At 36.3% G+C, this 22,802-nt stretch overlaps 1 long non-coding RNA gene across 1 annotated transcript; it reads left to right on the top strand.

Moving 5' to 3' along the window:
• Positions 1–692: 692 nt before the first annotated feature.
• Positions 693–15,834, top strand: LOC117438454 (uncharacterized). Its single transcript, XR_004550796.1, has 3 exons — positions 693–755; positions 12,825–12,899; positions 15,751–15,834. It is a non-coding gene; the product is annotated as an uncharacterized lncRNA (long non-coding RNA).
• Positions 15,835–22,802: the final 6,968 nt, after the last annotated feature.

Raw genomic sequence — 22,802 nt, 5'->3', positions numbered from 1 at the left:
TTCACTTCCTTTATTTGCTCTCATAGCTAGTTAACAATAAACACAAGACAACCTCTGAATAATATGCTGTATGTTCTTAATAATAAATGTATAAAATAAGCTCCCTGTCAGTAGTTATTTTTATTAGACTATGTTATTTTTACATTTAGTATTAATATTGGTCATTGCATTTACTGCAATTCCATATAAACAAACTAATTTATGAAGTAAGATTTTTTATGGGCACAATTGTAATTTTTGGAGGATGGAATACTTTGTATTAAGAAGCTTCACTCAATCTAAATAAAACTAAAGTAAAACGAATTTTTTTAAGGCAAAGTTCAGTTTTCATTCTATAAAAACCATGCTGAGATATGTCCTTCATTTCATCATCTCCCTTCTCAAAAACTGTATCTGCTGAGAAAATAAATGCATGTTCTTTATTCCACAATAGCAGCAGTGTGAAAGAGTCCAACATAATGTACCCCTGTATGAAACATTACATTCACCATATCTATGTGCTTTGACTAAATATTCTATTTTTAACAGTCCGTTTTACTAAACATACATAAACTGTGCTGTTACTTCTAGCTATTGCTTTCTGTGTTTTTCTGCAAAACAGGTTTTATTTTGATTCTCAAATATGCAGTTGTGCCATTTTCAGTGGATTTCTTTGTTCTAAAGATGATTGATTTTCATTTTTATTTTACAGAGTTACATACATGGAAGCAGTCAGGCTCAGTTTGTTGCGGAATCACATATTATTCTTCTACTGAGTATCCTTCAAACTGGTGATGACTAGAAAAAAATCAAGCTGAGGCACAGTGTCCTGTTAAATAAAATTGCTCTGGCAGTGAATACCATTGAATTTTTGAGCAGGTATTGTATTTTGGCTTATTTATTATAAGTTTAAATAAATATCCAGTATTGTTGCTGTTTACAGCAAAGTACAGCTGGCATTGTTTTTCACTAATATGGACCTTGTTGTCTCTTTTATTACTCCTGTGCCTGATTACTAATCTTAATATTTTTTCCTTTCAGAGTTATCTTTTCAGTAGCAGAAAATATTTTCTTCTCTTTTTCACTTTTTATTATAAAAGTTAGAATTTTATTATTTTCCTTTAACGGACAAGTATGCTGAAATTAACTAGTCATGCATGAAGATGATTTGTCCTCCAGCAGTCTTTGGGTTTAGTTTTATTTTAGTTTTTGTGTTTCCCACTTAATCTAAACACTTTTAGAAACTTAATACCACTTTTAGAAACTAATAACTCAATTTCATTTGTTCTGACCTCATCTCCTCACAGAATCATAGAATCATAGAATAGTTAGAGTTGGAAAGGACCTCAAGATCATCTAGTTCCAACCCCCCTGCCATGGGCAGGGACACCTCACACTAAACCATATCACCCAAGGCTTCATCCAACCTGGTCTTGAACACTGCCAGGGATGGAGCATTCACAACCTCCCTGGGCAACCCATTCCAGTACCTCACCACCCTAACAGTAAAGAATTTCTTCCTTATATCAAATCTAAACCTCTGCTGTTTAAGTTTCAACCCATTACCCCTTGTCCTATCGCAACAGTCTCTAATGAATAGTCCCTCACCAGCATCCCTGTAGGCCCTCTTCATATACTGGAAGGCTGCTATGAGGTCTCCACACAGCCTTCTCTTCTCCAGGCTGAACAGCCCCAACTTTCTCAGCCTGTCTTCATATGGGAGGTGCTCCAGTTCCTTGATCATCCTTGTGACCCTCCTCTGGATTTTCTAACAGTTCCATGTCCTTTTTATGTTGAGGACACCAGAACTGAACACAATACTCCAAGTGAGGCTTCACAAGAGCAGAGTAGAGGGGTAGGATCACCTCCTTTGACCTGCTGGTCACTCTCCTTTTGATGCAGCACAGAATACGGTTGGCTTTCTGGGCTGTAAGCACACACTGAAGCTGGCTCATGTTCATTTTCTCATTGACCAACACCCCCAAGTCCTTCTCTGCGGGGCTGCTCTGAATCTCTTCTCTGCCCAACCAGTAGGTGTGCCTGGGATTGCTCCGACCCAGGTGTAGGACCTTGCACTTGTCATGGTTAAACTTCATGAGGTTGGCATCAGCCCACCTCACAAGCATGTCAAGGTCAAGACTTCAAGATTTATTCTTTCATTCTTAGAGCAATTTAAATTAAATCTGTGTGTCTGTGAATATGCTTTAATAATCTGTAAGAAAAACTCATATACTGTCTGGCTTCTTTATACCCTGCTTCTAATCAGCTTTGTTCATTGATGGAAAACTCCAGTCACCATTAACTACTCTTAAAATACCACGATTCCATCACAAATACTACAAATTCCATCACAAATACCTACCAGCACAAGAGGAAGAAAACATCATTTCCCAATTTGAAGTTATAGCCAGATCTCAGGGTTTGATGATTGTAGCTACTATCCTGTTCTCTCCCTGAAGTTAAGTTGGCTTAGATCCTGCCCTTCTTGTGACTTCCCTGTCTACCTTCATCTTCAGTATTTACCATCCAAAGAGAACACCATCATTACGTCTTTTTGCTTCATTACATTTATTTGCCTGGCATCAGTTTTCCCACCTGTGAAACATTTTTTTTGCTCTGTAAGTAGGTGTTACTAATTTAATTTCAAAGTTATGATCATATTTTGCAGACTAAATGCAATATTTGCTATTGAACTGGAATATCATGTCCAGTTCTGGGTCCCCCAGTACGGGAAAGATGCATGCATACCATACGCTTAGCTGTATAATACAGTTTATTAAACAAGCACACTAAAGTGAATAAGCACACTAAAGCAAACAAGCACACTAGCGCAAACCAGGTATATATCTCTATATAGTAAGTACAATAAAGCAAATTATATCTCTGTATTATATATAGGGATACATATATATGAGTAAAGTACAGAGGAAAATTAGCAATGCAGCAAATCATTAGTGCATAGAGAGAACAGAAGTAGAAACACATCAATTAAATACATTGAATCATCATCCAGGCTCACGCTTCAAGCTCGGAAGCCCTGTTGCAGCCAGTGCCAGGAGTCTCAGGTAATTGCAAAAATTTGTGTGTGGTGCGTCCACCCATAGGTGAGGATTCGGATTCATCTACAAGAGGGTCCTGCTTTTATACCCTTAGAAAAACAACCAGTTTTATGCCAGCTCTGTCATTGTTTGCTTATGGGGCTGTGCTGTTTCTCATGATCTCACTGTTGGCCAGGTGCTCCAGTGCAGCCAAGTATGAAACAAATAGAACAGCTGCACACCTATGTTTTCTTGCCTCTTTCCAACAGTCACAATGAATATAAATATATATACTGTACCAAATACACTATGACAATAAACATACCCACGAGAAGGGGTTAACTCTCAAGTAGGTTCCTATCCGTTACACAGGGACAACTTTTATCAGTGGAGGAAATAAAGGAGATGGGTTTTCTAGTAGTGCTCTCTGACAGGACAAGAGGCAGTTCGCCCAAAGTGAAAACCAGGAAATTCAGTCTGAAGACAAGATGACACTTCTTACTGTGAGGGTGATCAAACTCTGGAGCAAGGTGCCCAGAGGGGCTGTAGAATTTCCATCTGAGAAGATATAGAAAACCCAACTAGGCACTGTTCTGGGTAACCTGCTGTACCCAGTTGCTTGTGCAAAGGGGTTAGATTAGATGATCTCAAGAGGTCCCTTCCAGTCTCAACCATTCTGTGATTCTGTCAATTCTTCAGGTTTTATATCATATTCTAACACTGTATCAATATCACATTGTATTTGTTAAAGTTTTGGAACCACATTTATTTGTTCATGATTTCTAAATTATGGCTTCCTTTTCTTGGTAAGAGAGAATTAAAGATAAATAGCTTTATCTGAATATTACCAGGTCAAAACTCAGTGATTATTAATTGCTATATTTTTTTTAAAGTACACAGAGACAGCCATTATGTTTCAGATGAAAAGTTTCTTGCATGATATATATGTGCATTTTATTAATATCATCTTTATGCTTCCTTTTATATAGCCACAATTTATTTCTTAATTATTTTGAGGGTTTTTTTGCATTTCCTAAACTGCCACAGTTTCAAAAAGTCTGTTCTCTAAGACAGATCCTGTTGGCTTCTTGAGAATGGGAAAAATAACCCCCAAAACCAGCTAAGTTTAAAAATAAACAAAACTTTTGTTCATGACAGATTTTGTTTGTCTGACTCAGGCATTAACGTGCTATCTTTTTGTTGGCAGTGACTGTCTTTAAACTGGGAAGTTGGCTATCTACTTTAAAGCAGCTGGCTAAAAGAATCAGTGAGGTTGTACATTGCCACTTGCAAAAAGAATTCTCTAAGGTTTCATTTCATGGCTCAACACTGTTTGAGTTTTTGGTCACACACAAATTTCACAAGTGACATGAAATCTTGACAGGTTTTAAGTTATGCATGAAAGAATATTTCTTCATCCTTTCAATTTTGTAGTAATTATTAGCTGCTTCATTGCTTCATTATTTGTTTATTCAGGAAATATTGATAGAAAATATGGGAATTAGAAAAAAGGTATGCCAGATTCATAAACAGTAGTACATTCATTTTATCCTTTAAAATTTAAAAGATGCATTGAATTTAAACCAGGACATCACTATGCTGGTAATGTACATGCTTCATTTGGTTGCTTCTTTTCACTTCATATTGATAAGAACAAGGACAAGGTTGTCACTTCTTGCTAGATGTTGAAAAGCAATGTTGTGTTTCTCTTTAAAGCAAACTTTTAATACCTGTGAGAAAAAATGTATTTGCATTGCATTTCTATGCTGGCTTTTAGATAGTGATTCTATCCAGTCTGATAGATGATTTCCATAGAAAGATCTGCTGTTTATTTCCAGTGATGTAGCTACGCAATTTTAGGACATGGGTAAGAAGGACTTGTAAAGATGTCAGGTATTTATTTTCAATTACATTATAAAGCAAAATTAAATTCAAAATTCAGAATTTTTATAATATTGTAAACAAATAGTTTCAGTCCTATCAGGTGGTTACTACATCTTAGTAGCAGCAAAATGGAAGTCTCTGTAATAATACAGCACATACAATGTTACATGAGTAAAACAATTTTACATCAATGAAAAAAATTTATACTTAGTTTTATTTCCATGATGGCTTTTCTCACAGACAAAGTACTGATAGTGCATTTAGCAGCAGATCAGAGTAACTGAAGTGGGTTAGATTGAACACTGTCTGAAGACACTAAAAACTTACAGTAAGCACACATCTCAGAACAAGGAAGCAGTCTTTCAATTCCAAAGTCCCAAACCAGGTTCTGATTCATTCTGAGGCTCCTTATAGGTGGCTGATGGGGGCCATCTTACCAAGTCGACAGGATCTTATACTGTGGGTGAATTATTATGTTTTTTTTTAATCAAAACATAGATCCTGTTGAATTCCAGGCTGCAGAACAGTGAATAAAAATTAGAATAGGCGTTTAAAAACAGTGTGGGGGGTTGATCCTGGCTGGACACCAGGTGCCCACCAAAGCTGCTCTATCAGTTCCTGTATAAGCTGGATAGGAGAGAGAAAATATAAGTAGAAGCTCATTGATCAAGATAAAGACGGGGGAGACCACTCAGCAATTACCATCACAGGCAAACCAGATTCAACTTGGGGAAATTAGTTCAATTTATTAGAAATGAAAATTAGTGTAGGGTAATGAGAAATAAAAGCAAAATCAAAGCACCTCACCCTCACCCCTTCCCTCTTCAAAGGCTTAACTTTACTCTTGATTTTCTCTACCTTCTTCTCCCTGCCAGCACAGGGGGACAGGGAATGGGGGTTGTCATCAGTTCATAGTGCATTGTCTCTGCTGCTCCTTCCTCCTCAGGGAAAGACTCCTTACACTTTTCCCCTACTGCAGCATGCGGTCTCTCTCATGGGAGAAAGTCCTCCACCAGCTTCAGCATGGGTCCTTCCCATGGACTTCAGTTCTTAATAAACTGCTTCAGTATGGGTCCCTTCCACACGGTACAGTCCTGCAGGAACAGACTGCTCCAGTGTGGGTCCCACATGGGGCCACAGGTCCTGCCAGGAGCCTACTTCAGTGCTGGCTTCCCAGCAGGTCACAGCCTCCTTTGGGCATCCCCCTGCTCTGGTGTGGGGTCCTCACCAGGCTGCAGGTGATTCTCTGCTCCACCATGGACCTCCATGGGCTCCAGGGAGGCAGCCTGCCTCGCCATGGTGGGCACTATGCAGGGCTGCAGGGAAATCTCTGCTCCAGCACCTGGATCACCTCCTCCCCTCTTTCTTCACTGACTGTGGTGTCCACAGAGCTGTTTCTGCCCAGGTGTTTTGCTGGTGTTGCTCAGATTTTTTTCCCCTTCTTAAATATGTTATCCTAGAGGTGTTACCAACATCACTGAAGGGCTTGGTCTTGGTTGGCAGTGGGTCCATCTTAGAGCTTCTCAGTAGTGGACATATGGTAAGCTTCTAGCTGCTTCTCACAGAAGCCATCTCTGTTACACCCCTGATACTGAAACCTGGCTATGCAAACCCAATTCAGTGAGAAACAGACCTTTATGTAAAGAGCAGCCCCATAATTCTATTTTTATTTTTCTTTTTACCTTAGGAAATTAGGATTTATAGATCTTTCAGACTTACTTGCCTGAGCTAGTTCTAGACTGCACTATTTGAGGTGAAATGGTTATGTGGTGTAGACTGCTGGTGTCTATTCTTGCAACCCTTCCTTCACAGAAATGGGGTCATAGTTAGTAAGTCAGTGTGAAATGATCAGGTATTGATAAAAAAAAAGTGCAGGGTAGTTCGACATTCTTGGAGAGATAAGAGGAACTAAAGGCAAGGATATTGAAGTACTGTTGCTAGAGTTACAGAGGATAGGGCTACTAAGAAGGCAAAAGAGGTGAACCTGTGTAATTGGGAGCTGACATTTTCTAAGAGGGACAATATGAAGTAAACTGCACAATCAGTATTACTGTTGTAATTAACTATAGTTGAATAAAGATACAGTATGATGACTATTGTAACTGAACAGCCAATGGAGTACACAGTGTTGAGCTGTAAATATGGCTGTGAGTGCCAAGATAAAGTGAGAAAGATAAGGAATAATAAGGTTGGATAGGCTGTGTAGAAGTTGAAAGACTTCTTAAATTCTTTCATTTCTCCCTTTAGTGGACACTAATCAGTATTTCTAATGAATGCCCATTTTTATAATTTTTTAATGTCATTCCCTGGAGAAACACTGATTCAAATGAATATGTCTTTTTGGTTGTTTTTTTTTTCCTTTTACAGTAGCAGTGAATATTTGTTATACAGAGTAAGTGTAAAACTTACAGTAAATATTTTCATTTTCAAATAAGTTTCAGTTATTAAGGAAATAATTTGTTGTACAGGAGATAAATCTAAGCCATTATTATAGGAGTAAGCATAACCTGATAATTTTTCTCATTATTACTATTAAGCTTAGTTAACTTTGCTGATAAAATGCACGCACCTAAGTAAAAGTGGAAATGTCTTTTTAGTTTGTTAATTTGAATTCCCAAGGCAGGGTTTAATGTGACAGTTGTGTAGGTGGATGTGAGATGTTGATTGAGAAGGAAAAAGAAATTTCATTGGTTACAAAGAAAAGTTAAAATTATGCCTATTATGAAAGACATTTCCTGTCCTACAGAGTGAATTTAAATGAAGTGTATTAAGTGCCTCTTAGGTGCAGGGAAACTTAACCACAGAATGAATTTAAATGGGAGATGTCTTTCTGTGTGTCAGTAAAGCTCATGCAAAGTCACCGAGCATAGGAACCTGGAAATTTGAGTCAAAGTCAGTAGAACAATATTCATTTAGCTCTCGGTTGTAAGACTTTATCACTTGTGCATAATAGAATCAAGCTGTGTTCCCCAGAGATCATGTAAAAGTGAATGATGATGACAACTAAAGTAGTGAGATAAAGGTTTTGTATGCTTGGTCTTAAGAATAAGGGAAAAATACCACAGTGGGAAAAAATAGAACTAAAAGCACAAAATTATGCCATATATAAGCATGCTTCTTAATTAACTATGGAAATCAACATCCAAAGCAGCAAAACATACTGCATGCTTTATATTATTTTCTTACATTATCCACCAATACTGTTAATATTCTAGGCTCTTCTGGCTCTTCTCAAGCCAGCCTGACTCCTCCTAACTGTAAAAAAAGCATAAGGAGATGATAGCTAGAAAAATCAAGAAGTTTCCTTCTGTTACCTCATTCTCTTACTGCTTGACCTTAAATAATTCATAATATGACCTTTTAAGAAAGATGCTCAAGTCTCTTACATGTCAGAGGTATGCAGAGACCTTAAATTACAGCTGGGATTTGTCAGTGTAGCATTCAACATAATTCTCTTTCATAAGCTAATTGAATGATACTGGATTTAATGAATTGCCTTCAAATATGTGATTCTATGATTCTGTGCCCCTGTGTGAAATTACCAACTCCATAGTTCAGTGATTTTCAACTGTTTTCTATTTCTTGTTTTAAAATTTTTCAATGAATGTGCAGACCCCCTGCAAAGCAAATTTAGCTGTCTGCTGCTCTGACAATTGCCCCATTCTTATTTGCCTTTTGCAAATACCTGGCTACTAGTTCGCAGACCAGGAGGTATTCACTGACCACAGGCTAAAGACAGCAGCATTCTTAAGGGTCTTTTTAGGCATCAATAATTTTAATAGTTGTTTTAATTGTTAAGAAACATAGTTGTTTGAGTGGCTGAAAGATGCAGAAACATAGTCCAAAGATAATGGTTTACCTTTTGGATCCACAGATAACTTAGTTGAGTAGTCCTCAAGTGTATTCAGCTAGGAATAAGCTGAGTCTATTAAGATGCTGCACAGGTCTTTAATGATGAAGAAAAGCATAATACCAACCTAGAGTGATATTGATGATGATTTATCATATAGAAAAAGAACATGTGGTATTCTTAAAAAGATTTATAGGTGCTCAGAGAAAGAAGAGTGATGGTGTGTATGCATGCTTAAGGATGAAGTGTGTATTAGCAAACAGATGAGACAACATACTAAGTCTAGTATTCGAAATTAAGTGCTTGAAAACAACCCAGGTGTTTGGAATAAAGAGTTAGTGGAAGAAAATGATACAGCATCATAAATACTCAGAAATACTCAGATAGTTTGTTTTAGGCAATGTATCTGTGTTTAAATGTTAAGAAATGAAGATGCTAAGAAAAATTAATTCAGTTATTTTAGTCTCCAGTATGCTTAACGTTAAGGAAACTGAAGTACTGTTATACATTTTCTTGTTCTGGAGATTGTATAGTTCTGTGATTTGTAAGCATCTAAGCAAGAAAATTTATAGACACGTTATAAAATGTATATGAGGTGGAAAAAAATACTTATTTTGTACAGTGGCAAACCACACTGTAACAATTTGTAAGATGGACTGGACTGACCCTGAAACTCCCATCAGATGTAATTTACAAAACCGGAAAGGTCACAAATTAGAAGTATAAAATCGTTTTCCCCTGAGTTAGTTTTAGGCGATCCTGAAAGATGACACCAGTATCAATAATTAGGATGTAAATCAGGTTGAAACCCATATCTTATTAGTGGTTTAGCACAACTCAGTCTGGTATCTCTATGCTACTTTGTTGCAGTTGAATTAAAATGCTTCCCAGAGTCTTTTTCTTCTCTGGAAGCTTTTACCTGGCCTTTCTCATTCTCAAGTGTCTTAAAGACCCCACAAAAGGGATGGTTCCATCGTATTATCTGTGGATTAGAAAAGCAGTTTCATAAATTGAAGTTGAAAAAAACTTATTAATAATGAATTTTTTTCATGATAGGAGATCTGTATTAGTATCAAATTGATACTCTATTAAAATGATGAAAATGTATCAGAAGGGAAAGTGGTGTAGCTTGCTTAGCATTTATATGTTTGAAATGGAAACTTCCAGCTACTTCAGTGTTGTGAATTGCATATTTCAAGGAGTTGAGGGGAACAGCAGTTCCAAGACTCATGTAATAATTCATAAAATTATTGAAAAGTGATTTGGTGTAGCTGAAGTAAGAAGGTTTTAAGGTCAAAGAATGTTCAGGATTATTGTATCAGTACAACTAGATTTCAGGCCATCAAAAAATACTGAAGTATATCTTGATTGTGTGCAATTCATGCTTAAATTGCATTCATATTCAAATAAATAATTTCCAGACTATGCTCCAGTTTTTCAACTTGAGTTAAAAGTCATCCTTTTTCACTGAGATGAGATATGCAGTGATTGCTGTCTCAAACATGCCTCCTTCTTCAGCCCTCATGGCCTGTGATGGTTATGGCCTAATTGAGAATAGATTGCACATTGAATAGCAAAAGTGGAATATTAGAATCATTGCTCATTGTTTCCTGAGCTGAAGCAAAAATGCCTTGAATGAAACCATGAAACCTGTTTCATTGCAGAACCATATCTTTTGGCTTCATCATTTTCTTCAACCTATAATAAAAATCAGATTCTCAAGCTGTGAGAAGAGGCAAATACCTTGTTTTGAAGAACTGCATGTAGCTGAAGGATATTTCCTAAATAGAATGACTGGAATGCATATTATGCTTGGATTTCTCAAATCTAAAGTTAAATCCACATGGAAGTGGTTTAGATAAAGAACTTGTAGTATGGTCAGTATTTCTGAAATTACAGCAGGTATTTTAGAAGTTTTAGTAGAAATAAGACAAATATCTCCCCATACACCATAAATTTTCCTGTTGATCTCATTACCCCTTCACAAAAAAAGTATGTGCTTTTCTTTTTTCCATGTATGATAAAGTGAACCAGAAGTTTTTAAAGTGTGTGTGGTAATCTAAAAGCACTAACTACATAATATATGTTGTCAGTTTCTCACAAAAGCGTGTTCCAGCTGGGAAAAGGAGCAGCAGAAATTAATATGTAAAAGTGAAATAATTCCAAATTTGAGAGGACATATAACTGATTTGCACAGAAAAAAGATTGCTACACAGGGATACATTTGTCATAAAACATAAGCATCTGAATTTAAAACATTTGCTAGCTATGGTTTATCTGAGTGCCATTTCCCCCCCTCCGCCCTCCATCTTTTCAGAATAGTTTTGTAATGGATAGTGGGGGAGATAAAGAGGAAGCAGAAAATGTCATTTGATACTGTCTTATTTTTTGCAGGTAGAAAACTGTCCAAGTAAACACTTGTTAAAATTTTGCATTCTGCACTGCTAGAGAAATACAATACTGTAAAAATCAGATTATTTTCAGGGGTAGGACTGTTGCTTTCTTTTTGTAGAATACCAAAGTAATGTAAAGACATAACATACAATGTTATAAACAGGAGCAAAAAAATAATATCAAGCTATATATTCAGTTGTAAAAAGCTAATTATTGCATTGGAATCGCAACTCAGTAAGACTGAACTTTTCCTTCAACATCACAGAGCTGAAGCAAATGACATAATGACATGCTCAGTCATGAAGTTATGAAGCTGATATCGTTGAAGCTAAAAGGCAACCTGTGGGGCTGAAAGCTCAACAGTGATGACTAAATGTGGAAAGCAGCACCTGAAGCAAAAATAGTGACAATGTGAGGGAAGCTTTAGGGGTAATGATGTGAGACTTTTTGTGAAAAAAAGCCCAGCACAGTTCAGCCAGCCACAGGTCTAAAATCCTTAGTTCTATGTATATAAAATTTGGAAGTCTCAAATCTGAATCACGCTGCTAATCTCTGGTGACGTATGATGACATTGACATTGATATTTCTAAATCCTTTTGCTCAGGCTCACCTTAACTGAAATGATATAACTGAAATTTCAGATGTCTTTGAGCATTTTTGTCTAATTTTGAACATTTCTAACATGAAAAATGTTAATATGAACACTGGTAGAATTAGTGCAAGTCTAATGTCACAGGATGCAGATACTTGTTATGTATGCAGCATGTTTGAAATATCTCTGGAGAAATATCTGCATGTAAATAGAAACATCATTCTTAAAATTTGTAATCATACTGCTACCTAGCCCTGGTATAAGTAATGCTTAAAATCCAACCTTATTCAAGAATCAGTTAACCCCGGTGAAGTTCATATTTCCTGAAATTGTGATATATAGCTCCCTCATTCAGCTGGCTTCAGTGTGGCATTCAAGCATTTCTCCTCTTCAGAACAGATGTTATGCACAGTAGTAACCAGTCTTTTTTGTTTATACAGTTTCAAACAAACAATTAAGTGAATGGTTTAAGATCCTGCTAAATTAGTTAAATTGTTTTATCATTATGTACTTGTTCACATTTTTAATAGTTATAATGAAGCCATAAAACACTGGAAGTGACTGAAGACTTTGCCTCTGAGATGGTTTTCTGCTAAACTATTAAGCAATATGACACTAAAGAGGGAGCTAATGTCTTACCTAAAAGCAGAGAAAGATAAAGCAGTCCAACTGCTTCAGATTGTATCAAATAATCAGCCAATTGTGTGCAATAACACTGAATTATTTCTGGTTCTTACAGTTTTCATGTTTTAAAACCCTTTACTACCAATATAGAGAATATTGTAAGCTATTGGCAAATAGCTATTTCCATAACAGTACAATTTTTTTTGTGTGTGTCCTACTCAATGGCTTGTCCTTTAAAGCTTTCTGAATTTTCTTTCCTTTTTTTCTTTCTTTTTTTTTTTTTAAGCAAAAATGTACAGAGAAATGTCTTGCTACACATTTTTGCCACAGGTGAGTGTATTGGTACAGTTTTATAGAGAAAATCTTTCATTTTCTGAACTTGAAAGCTTTGGCTCATAGATGTTCCTTTGTGGCTTTCTGAGGTATCCACAATCTGCTGTTTTCCTTGACAATGGCAATACAGATGCTGCTATCACCATGGGAATGGTACTCCTGAATGAAGCTGCTACCTCCAAAGGGGATGTTGGGAAAAGGAGAAGTAAGTTATTTAATACAATTAAGATGATGTTTAATCAATTAGAAGACATTAAGAAGTTACAAATTAATATCTGATTAAATTTTCAGATGGTCTTTACCTCTAACAAATGTTTACTTTTTGTGGGGCAGAGGAGAGTATAAAAATTATGTTGATAAAACTGCATTCACAATTTTTAACAGTAAAATGAATGTTTGACCATACTTAGCCTAGGTACACTTTAACACTATGTAGTACTGTATAAATACTTTTTAGCTCTTGAATTATATTGAAAGTAAGTCAGTGACATAACAAGAGTTTCAAAAGGTTGTTTTCAAAATAGGCATTTAAGATTCTTAAGATTACAACATCCAGAGGAGTTTAAAAACTCTTTTACTTGGTACACTTTGACAGTATCATGTCTCCAGAAGAAGGTGAGAGCCAAACAGTAGATGTATTACAGACTATATCTTAATCTGTAATGTCTGAAGTGCAACTTTTATGTTTTTTTGAATGTTGTCATTCAGAATATTTGCAGGAGTATTGGGCAATGAATTGCATAAATATAGTATAGAAGTATTTTATCCAGATTGAAACTGCCTAACTCGTATGTCAAACACTTTTACTGAGTCGGATACAGTTAGAAACAAGTATGTCAGTCTGCCTTTGTACCTTTTATATGTTTTTTCGTATCCCCTGCCACTTACATTTTCTCTTGTATGAAGTGTCAAAGATCTTTGAAACATACCAGACCTCTTGTGCTGCTTCTGCTTTCTTTCTAGAGCAGTTCTTTAGCTGATTCTGTGTAATACACAATATTACAAATAGGGCTTGCCAACTATTTCCTATATAAGCATTCTGGAATTTTTCATAATAGATGGTTGAATATTGGCTAGAGTTCCCTTACCTTGATTTGAGGGTCTCCTTCAGTGAGCTGTAGATCTGCAATTTAATTTTTTAATACCTTCTACAGTATCTAGCTTTAATACCGATGTCAGAAGAGGCAGTGACATGAGTTTAGTTGGAATATGGTCTTTGAACATGACTGAGATCTGCCTCTGAGAACATGAGCACAGTGAAATAACAGTGGGCTGCAGTACAAATTCTGATGCTCTTCCTCTTGTGGCCACTACGTGGATGCTTTCTGTGTACCTGCCTTGCACTGTTAACGCTTCACAATTAATTCATCCATGCTTTACTTGTGAGTGGTGATTTCTTTATAATGAGGTGTGTTTATAAGATTTATACATGACTAGTTTTCTGAAAATAACTGCAGAGATTCTATATTTCAGTTGACTGCATGGTCAGTTTTAATGAAAAAAAGTGTTGTCAGTTTCCCCAGCTTCATGGTTGCTCATCATTTGCTCAAAGGAAGCACACTTTTGAAACATGAGTAGTTAAGTTAAATAGCAATGGCTCAGCTAAAGTAGGAATAGTATAACAGCTTTTAAAATCAGGGTATCTGTTCCAGAGTTCGAGGATTCCAGGCAAGAGAAAATGAGAGACAAATAGAATACTCTCAACAAGTTTATTAATATAGGAAAATACAGAGAATCTAACAGATACAGTAAAGGAAATTTCCGAAGAATATATACCTTACCAACCCCAAGAACCCTGTGAAGACGATGAGGAAACCGGCTCCAAGGATCATCATCGCCGTGCAAGGAGGCAGGCTCTACCGTGCCAGGTGTCTCTGCAAAGGCAACTTTGACCTGGGTGGCATGAAGTTCTGCAACCTCGCATCCCATGTAGCTCAGGCTTTTACACTAACAAAAATACCCACTCATTCTGACACAGAGGGCCAGCCTATGTTGGAAGATGTAGCCAGCAATATCTAGAAAGGTCTCCAAGGGTCAAGACTTTTCCCAGAAGTTCTAAAGTGGAACTTTCTGGGTAGGAACCAAACCAGGACCCTCAGGGAGCCACCAAAGCAGGACCTTCTGGGGAGGAGCTGAAGCGGGACACACTGGGGGAGAGAGGGGTCCACCATGGACCATTACCTCATGTGTTAGGCTCGCCTAACACAGTATCTCAGTAGAACCAAAACATTATTTAATGTAGATGAGTGACATCTCAGTTGTATGCATTGCTTTGTAATGTGTTGCCTTTTTTTTTTAATCTGTTTAAATGCAATAGAGAAACCTATTATGATCAAAAAGCTTTTATGCTACTGTTACACAGGGTGTCAAATGGTGTTCCAAATCTGATTTTTTAGTTTAAAGTATTTACTTCGCTAATTCACTCTGCCTGAGAAGACTCAAAGCACTTGCATCTGGATCCTTTCAGAAGCCTGGCAGCATTGCTGTTTATCTTCAAAACCTAAAGATCTATACTGCTATCAAGTTAAGAGTAAAAAGTGATTTGGCTACCAGCCTTGGAACTTAAAATAGCAAAATGTTTTAGTCACTAAGAACTAGTTAAAGTAGTTACTAAACTGCCTTTGCTATTACTTGAGTCGTAGATGGTTGACTAGAGAGAACACAATTCCATTAGTCAGGGGATACTTTTATAAATGTAATTTGTTTTCCAAAAAGAACAAACAACTACCTGGAATTATGTTGGTTCATATGTATAATTTACAGGGTTATTAAATCCATTATCAACAGTAAGGTGTTTGCATCCACATATGTTTGAGTTGCAAATTTCTCCTCTTTTTTTTTTGAAAACACAATCACCCTTAATATGCATAAATTTTATTTCCATATGTGTTTGAAATCCTGTCCTAAGATACTGGGCATCAGTAATCAATGCAGTATCATATTTGCATTTAACTGTGCCAAATTCACTATGAATGACTGACATAAATAATATTCTTTGTAGAGATTCCAGTTTTTAATCTTTTATGTGCTAATAAACAAAGTTATTTTCTTTCCAGTAATATGTCTGGTGGGCCTGGGTCTAGTGGTCTTTTTCTTCAGCTTCCTGTTGTCGATATTTCGCTCTAAATACCATGGCTATCCATACAGGTAATCTTTCATTAAACTCTCATCTTATAGATAGTTTGTGTAAGTTTAAGAATAGCTTTCAGGTAAACAGTCTTTATTTTTACCACTGAAGTCTGTGGGAGCTGGAAGAAGCAGGAAGAATGGGGAATAATTAAAGCAAACCAAAAATGGTTAGAGAGCTAACGTTGTTAACATTGACTGTTGATGCAGACCAGTTGAGCACAGACATGTAGTATATGCAGTATTCTATAAAAAATGTGAAAGAAAACATGTGCTTGAGTTTATAAACATTTATTAGATACTTATTTGTATATCTTTATAACTAAAATGTACATAAGACAAGGCACAAAAGCACCGAACCAGTCCACAGTGCCAAGCTATGATTTATCACTAAAAGTACCCTCTTTTATTGTTAGCCATACTAGAAAGAAAAGGTTATAGTCTTTCTTAATTATATGTACAGGTGTCAATTAAGCAGTTATAATTTGTCTGACAAGAAAAAAAAAAAGGAGCTTGCCTTTTGTGGGTGGGTGGGTTCATCTAGGATGTCACCTGCCGAGATAGTCTAGGCTTCTGATTCTCATTTTGCTAATCTGTTATACATTTATTATAGTAGCTTGTGAGGAACAGATGGTCCATAGCTATTGGAAACTATGCTGTTCTTCCATTAGTTCCATCTTTGCTCCATTTCAACTTTTTTCCAGTAGATATATATACACATATTTATAAATATATACATATGTATGCTGTTGACATAATCTAAACATGCTATGCTAGGTTTTACAATAGAGATAATATGCATGAGTGCTGTTTCCCCCACTCTAGTTGTCCTTGATGCATTTAAAGAGATGAGATTTTCCTTTTTTCTAGTGAAAATTTCCTGTGTACTAGTCTACAATCTAATAGACTAATCCTTCACAGAATATTCGTCTATATTACTATTGCTGTGTATGGAAGAGTAAGTGGATGACGTGTAATGCAGTTGTTAATATTTTGCTAATAGATCTGGCATGATGAAGTGCCAACTAATATGTGCATAAGGGAAACATTAGTACAACAGGTTCAGAAAGTTATATTTTGAAGTAAGTAGAGAAAAAAACAACTGCATCTCTTAATGGTAACAGTTCTATTGATTTTACAGCCACTGTTAAAGAATCACATGAGGAATACTAGAGTTTTCCTCAAATACTTCTTAGTGTTCATTTCTTTGACTAGGTCTTGTGATCAGTCCAGCAGTGTTATATTATGTAATGTTCCACTAGTAAGGATTCAGCCTTGCAAAGCCAACATCTAACATTTGAACAAATACGTAAAATTTTTCTATTAGATTTTGCTGCAAGACATTAAAACTATTTTCTTGTTTACTGAGCTTATTTTCTTTATGCAGAATAATTGACATTTAATTAGATCATCTCAGATCACTTTTAGCATTTGATAACCTCATTCTCAGAACAAGGAAATTTCCTCTTGCAATATGCAGAGATGTGCTCCTGCTTTTTATTCTTTTCTGCTGGGTAAAGGGCCCAATACTGTCATCATATAGCAAGATTTTATCAGTATGGATTTAGTAGTCTGCCATCTGGGATAGTCCGTACAGCCTTTCAGTATCCTCTCTGAAGAATACCTTTGTAGCTCAACTGACTTGGGATGAAACGCAGGATCTGGTTTTCCTAAGTGTGGTGTATTTTTACTTCCCATTAATCACCTAAAACAAACTTTAAAGAAGGAATCATGAGCTTGATCTGCAGCTCGTAAGCTCACTTGAGAAGCACTGCCAAAGAACGTCAACCTGTGGTCTGATCTCTAGTTGTGTCTTCTCATAACAAGTTTACTAAAAGGAAAAAGCGGTTGTGTTACTTGCCATGCAGTTTAACAGCTTCTAAAGAAAACCTGACGCTTGTTTAATTTTTAATTCTTTCATCTTAGGAATGTTCTTATCAGCTATTAACACCACGCTTGTATGACTGTGCCTATTTCCAGACTTTGCATGGCTTTTGTGAATGTTTGCACAAGGGGTTTTTGACAGCTGTATGACACCTAGAATCTCTGAGGTTGAGCAGTACCTTGTGAACATGACTATGCTCTGTGAGTTGGCATGCCTACACAATACCATTGATGTTATTGCAGATGTAATTGCTCAGGTCTGCTACATATCCTGTAGGATCATGTATCACAAGCTTTACAAATCTTAATGTTAAGTAAAGCAGGGGGTTTCCATCTTGCTAATGTTTGCTGTTAATCTTGCATGGAGTAGATCTCACCCCCAGTCCCTACAAGGTTGAGGATGTATTCAGTCAAATTTTAATTTGGAGTTTCTAACAGAAGTCAGAGTCTTACATAGATTTTGTACTCCTCTCTTAGTATCCAAGCTAAGAATAGAGGACATCAGGAATCAGGGGTGAGGGGAAGAGGAAAAGAAAGAGAACTGAAATCTATTAGAAGTCAAATTTCAAGAAATTTAGCTTGTTATGCAATGTATGTGGAAAAGGAGTGCTCCTGTTAGTACATTAAAGCTCGTAAAGAAAGAAAATAAACCCAGGGTCGTGCTGAAAAGACTGATTTATCACAGTCCTGTTAAAATGAGATGGTGCTGCATCATGTTGTTACTATGACGGAATTATTAGATCCATAAACCAAATTCTGTCTTAAGGAGCTAAGTAGATTCTTCAATATCACAAGTTACCAGTAACACCCATCAAGTAAATTCATAAAAGAATGAACCCTTGGATGCATAAGTACATGAGAAACATTTAATAGCTAAGTTTTTCTTTGGTTTCTTTATAATTTACTGCTCCTGCAGAATTACACAGGAGCTTACAGTCTTATTTGGAGTGTCCTAAGTTTGTCATATTTTCATGGGAATAAGTTAAACCATTCAGTCTTAAATCCTCACTCAATGCGGAATTACTAGAAACCATCAGTAGAATGGATCCTTTTCCTTTGCTATTATCAAATTCCATTTGCTAGTTTCCTAAATGCCTAATTTACTTATCTGGTCCTTTCCCAGTGCTTCTGTTGGTCTCTTAGGTAGTTCTGACCCAATTTTCTTTTGCATTATTTTAAATAACATACTATTGATTCTTTGATGCTTCAGTGATCTCAACTATATCATCTTCATGACAATGGTGTAGTGTTTCTTAAGAGCAGCATTTTTGGTTTATGTGCATAGTGCTTATGAATTTTAATGAAGTGAGTGTGCAAAACACTAAGGAGGACCAGGTATATAAACTCTGTTATTTTCTCTCTCTCTCCCTTTAATATCCTGCATTTTAACTTTAGTCATATGTGCTGATATACAATAATCTTTTTGTCTGAAATCATTAGGATCTTCCAGGGAGCTCTGTATCCCATCAGTTGATCCCAGTGTACAAATATCTTAAGATGTGAAATATGTCTGTCCTTTTGCTTTCCCTGGTTGTAGATTTCACCTTGAAACTGACAGTCTTTATGTGATAAATTGTCCTCAGGCTAGTAAAGCTTTGCCTTTAACAATATTAACAACAACGCATGCTAATGATGTCAGAAAAGAAAGAATGTTTATATTGGCATGCCTAAAGCAACAGTCAAAGAAAACCAAAATTTGTGTTAATGCCATATGCACGATCTCAAGCATCAGCTTCACTGTCCTATTTTAAAAAAGTCAAATGTATAAATGATTTCTGTTCTCTCACACAAATAAGTCCTCTGTGAAGCAGCACACATCCATAAAAACTGAAACAGTAACAGAACCTGCTGTGCATCCTCTTTCTCTTCAGTGACCTACATGTAGTGAAGATAAATCAGACCAGATGTGGATAAACATAAAACAGGAGTAAAAAACTGGAGAAAGACTATTTTCTTTTCTAATGTGCATCAATAAAAGTGCTAGGAATTATGCTATTTCTTTGACCCTGGTAATGCCATTGCCATTTTTAATTTCTGTGACAAACAGAAATGTGTCTAAAGAAGTGCTAAGAGCACACATCTATAAGACTGCTCTTTAGAGGACGTGTATATAGGAAAGGATAGTAACATTTTGTTTACATTTTTTTCATCTGCTTCAGCCTTTTTCCAGTTAAGTTTTTAATTATGCTAGAATTTTCTTCTTGAAGGCTAGGGGGGTGGGGAAAAAAATGGTTCATTAACATGCTGGTAAAGTACCCTTATGCAGTGAAACACTGGAATGGGAAAGGTGAGGCAAAATGGAGGTCAGCATTGAAGGTTACTTACTGAGCAAACACAGTCATGATAGATGAGCTAGCATGTAACAAATCTCTCTGCTAGAGCCATTTTTACAATGGCAGGGCTTTTTCATCCTGTACTAATCCACCTTTTTTATGGGACCTAGATGAAATTTTTCATTTTGCTTAAATTTTCATTTTAATTGTTGGCATTAACTGCTGAAAGATACTGCAATAATTTTATGCTGTTGAACATTTTCCTCTTTATAATGCTGCCTGAGTGTTGATAGAGCTGAGAGAATTTTTTTTGGAAGCCTTCTCACCCCAATATTTAAACTGAATAAGTGACATATTAATCATATATATCAACCTTATAGCAACATGGAATTTTATCTGTCAGTTTATACAAATAGGAATGACAGACTATTCTTAACTAAGCCAAAAGCATAAACTCTTTAAGGTAGTCAGGAAGAAGGTTGGCAGGCTCTCTCGAAACCTCACTTTAGGCAGTTTCAGCCCAAGAAGCACACAGAATATTAAAAGGAATGAGGGAGGATGATAAGAACAAAACAGAAGACATCAGTACACTAGCACAGTATTATATTCCCTTAAAGACTACATTTTACTATTTGCTGTTGTTTTAGTCAAAATTATATGACCATCTGAAAAATTAAAGTTTTCATACAAGTTTTCATTAATTAGCTTTCATTAAGTACCTTTTTTAAAGAACTTTTTGGTACCTGTAATTGAGTGTTTCATCATAATCAGATTTTCCTTTATAGTCCTTCAATATTTGGTGCTACTGAAGAGAGTAATGTGAAGAGTTTTTTCGTTTAAACCATAAAGAATAATCAACCTCCCAGACTGTGTATTGGTGGAATGGAAAATACATATTCTGTATTGAGTAGCTGAAAAAATGGACTAAACTACAAGGAAGCAGAAGTAAAAGATGGCTCATTTTCATCAAAAAACCATAAATATTAAGTCAGACATGAAGTATTAATTCATTGCTTAGAGAAAAATAGCCAGTGCAACAAGAACAGACAAATTGCAAGACACCCCACATCTTGAGAATTTCTGACATTTGCTATATACACCGTATAAGAAATATCTACCCTCACTGTAATTAAATTATTTTCAGGAAAGAAATCCTGTATAATATTGAGCAATTGAAACTAAATGGAAATGAATAAAGTTGAGTATTTATTTCTTGGAAATATAGTGGTAAAAAGTAAGTAGAACAAACAATATTTGCAGACATATAAAATTAAATTTATTAACAAACATGAGCACTACTAACAACTGTTCAGATGTTTCATGTTGGTTTCATGCATAATTTAACTGATCCACCTAAAGTTTATGAATTAGTAAATCTACCTTTGATAAACGGCAAGATTAACTTTATTTCAGCAAAACAGGCTACTTTTTTCACAACAGTGAAAATCAGGATTATTTTAAAAGACAGGAAAACAAGAATACACAGTTGTCAAAGCATTTTGTGTGATATTTAATGTGCCTAGGCACTGTGTTCTTCAGCAAAGAAGCTGCTATTGAAATGAAAGACAAAATGGTTCAGTCTTTTCTGTTCATTTAAAACCATCCGACAACAGCACACTGAGTCCGTGAATATCCATGGACCTCCACATTCCTCTCTATGTGAAGAGTCCACATTCAATGCTGGTTTCTAGCCCTTTAGAGAAAAGATCTAAATTTCAGGTGTCCCACAGCAGACCTCTCAAGACTGGTGTTCTTCTTCCTATGGCAAAAAAAGGTTGCATGCTTGTCTGTGAGTAGGACCTTCCTTCTGTGATTACTACCATTAGGAATGCCTCTTTTTGCTTTTACGGATTTCCTGTGAGTCTTGGTTTACCATTTACTCCTCGTTTACCATTTGGTTTACCATTTACTCCTTGGTTTACCATTTCCAGCTCATTCATGTCTGGAGGGGCACAGTTTGGCCAGCCTTTCCTATTCTGCTTTTCCCTGCTTTGCATTAGGAGCCATTTTTTCTTTTTCCAGATTTATCCCAGCAGATGTCTGATTTATTACTCTAGATTTTTCAGAAACCTGCTTATCCCCCACCCGCCCGCCTTTTTTGGTTGCTCTCTATTTTATTATTTTTATGGTGTTTGGCCTTCTTGTGGTTTTTCTGCCTTAGGCTTTTTCCTTCTTTGTGCATCTAGTCCCTTAAGTGTGTATCTCATAACTTCCTTATAACTTCTGTATAACTGTCAGTGTTTACCTAATTTATATTCTGTATTACGTCCCTTAGCTTCTAAAGATGCACTTCTCTTGTAGACAGAAAGTAAGGAACAGTAGCCATGATAGCAACATATTCATCACATACAACACTGCCATATTTGTATTTCCTTACAGTTATATCATTCAGTCTTTTATACCCCTCCTGAGCCTATCAACACTACCTGCCTGATTATTGTAATCTTCAGCCCTTCCCACTCTTTCCCCCCAATTTTTTTCACTACCAGTATTCCTCTTTCTTGTTAGTTCCTTTCCTGTATTTGGCATTATTTGCATCTGTCCCCTAGACCTGCCGTGGTTTTCTTTTTAGTTTCATGTGCTCAGCATCTCTTACTGTTCTCCCACTCAAAGCACCCACAACTTCGTCTCTTCCTGCATTTGCTCTTCCTGGCTGTGCCCCTTCCCCAACAATCCCCCCTTTCACACTCGAAAACAGCACCCAGCCAAGCTGCCATCTGGTTTTTGCCTTGGTTTGTAATATGTCCTTAGCCTAATGAGAATTGTCTGCTTTCTGGCAGCAGGGAACATCTTTGTTGACTGATTCAGTCTTTTAAGCTTATGGA

The sequence above is a fragment of the Melopsittacus undulatus genome, unplaced genomic scaffold, assembly GCF_012275295.1.
Source record: "Melopsittacus undulatus isolate bMelUnd1 unplaced genomic scaffold, bMelUnd1.mat.Z mat_scaffold_343_arrow_ctg1, whole genome shotgun sequence".
In the NCBI taxonomy this organism is placed as follows: Eukaryota; Metazoa; Chordata; class Aves; order Psittaciformes; family Psittaculidae; genus Melopsittacus; species Melopsittacus undulatus.
This window is presented reverse-complemented; position numbering and strand designations above follow the sequence as displayed.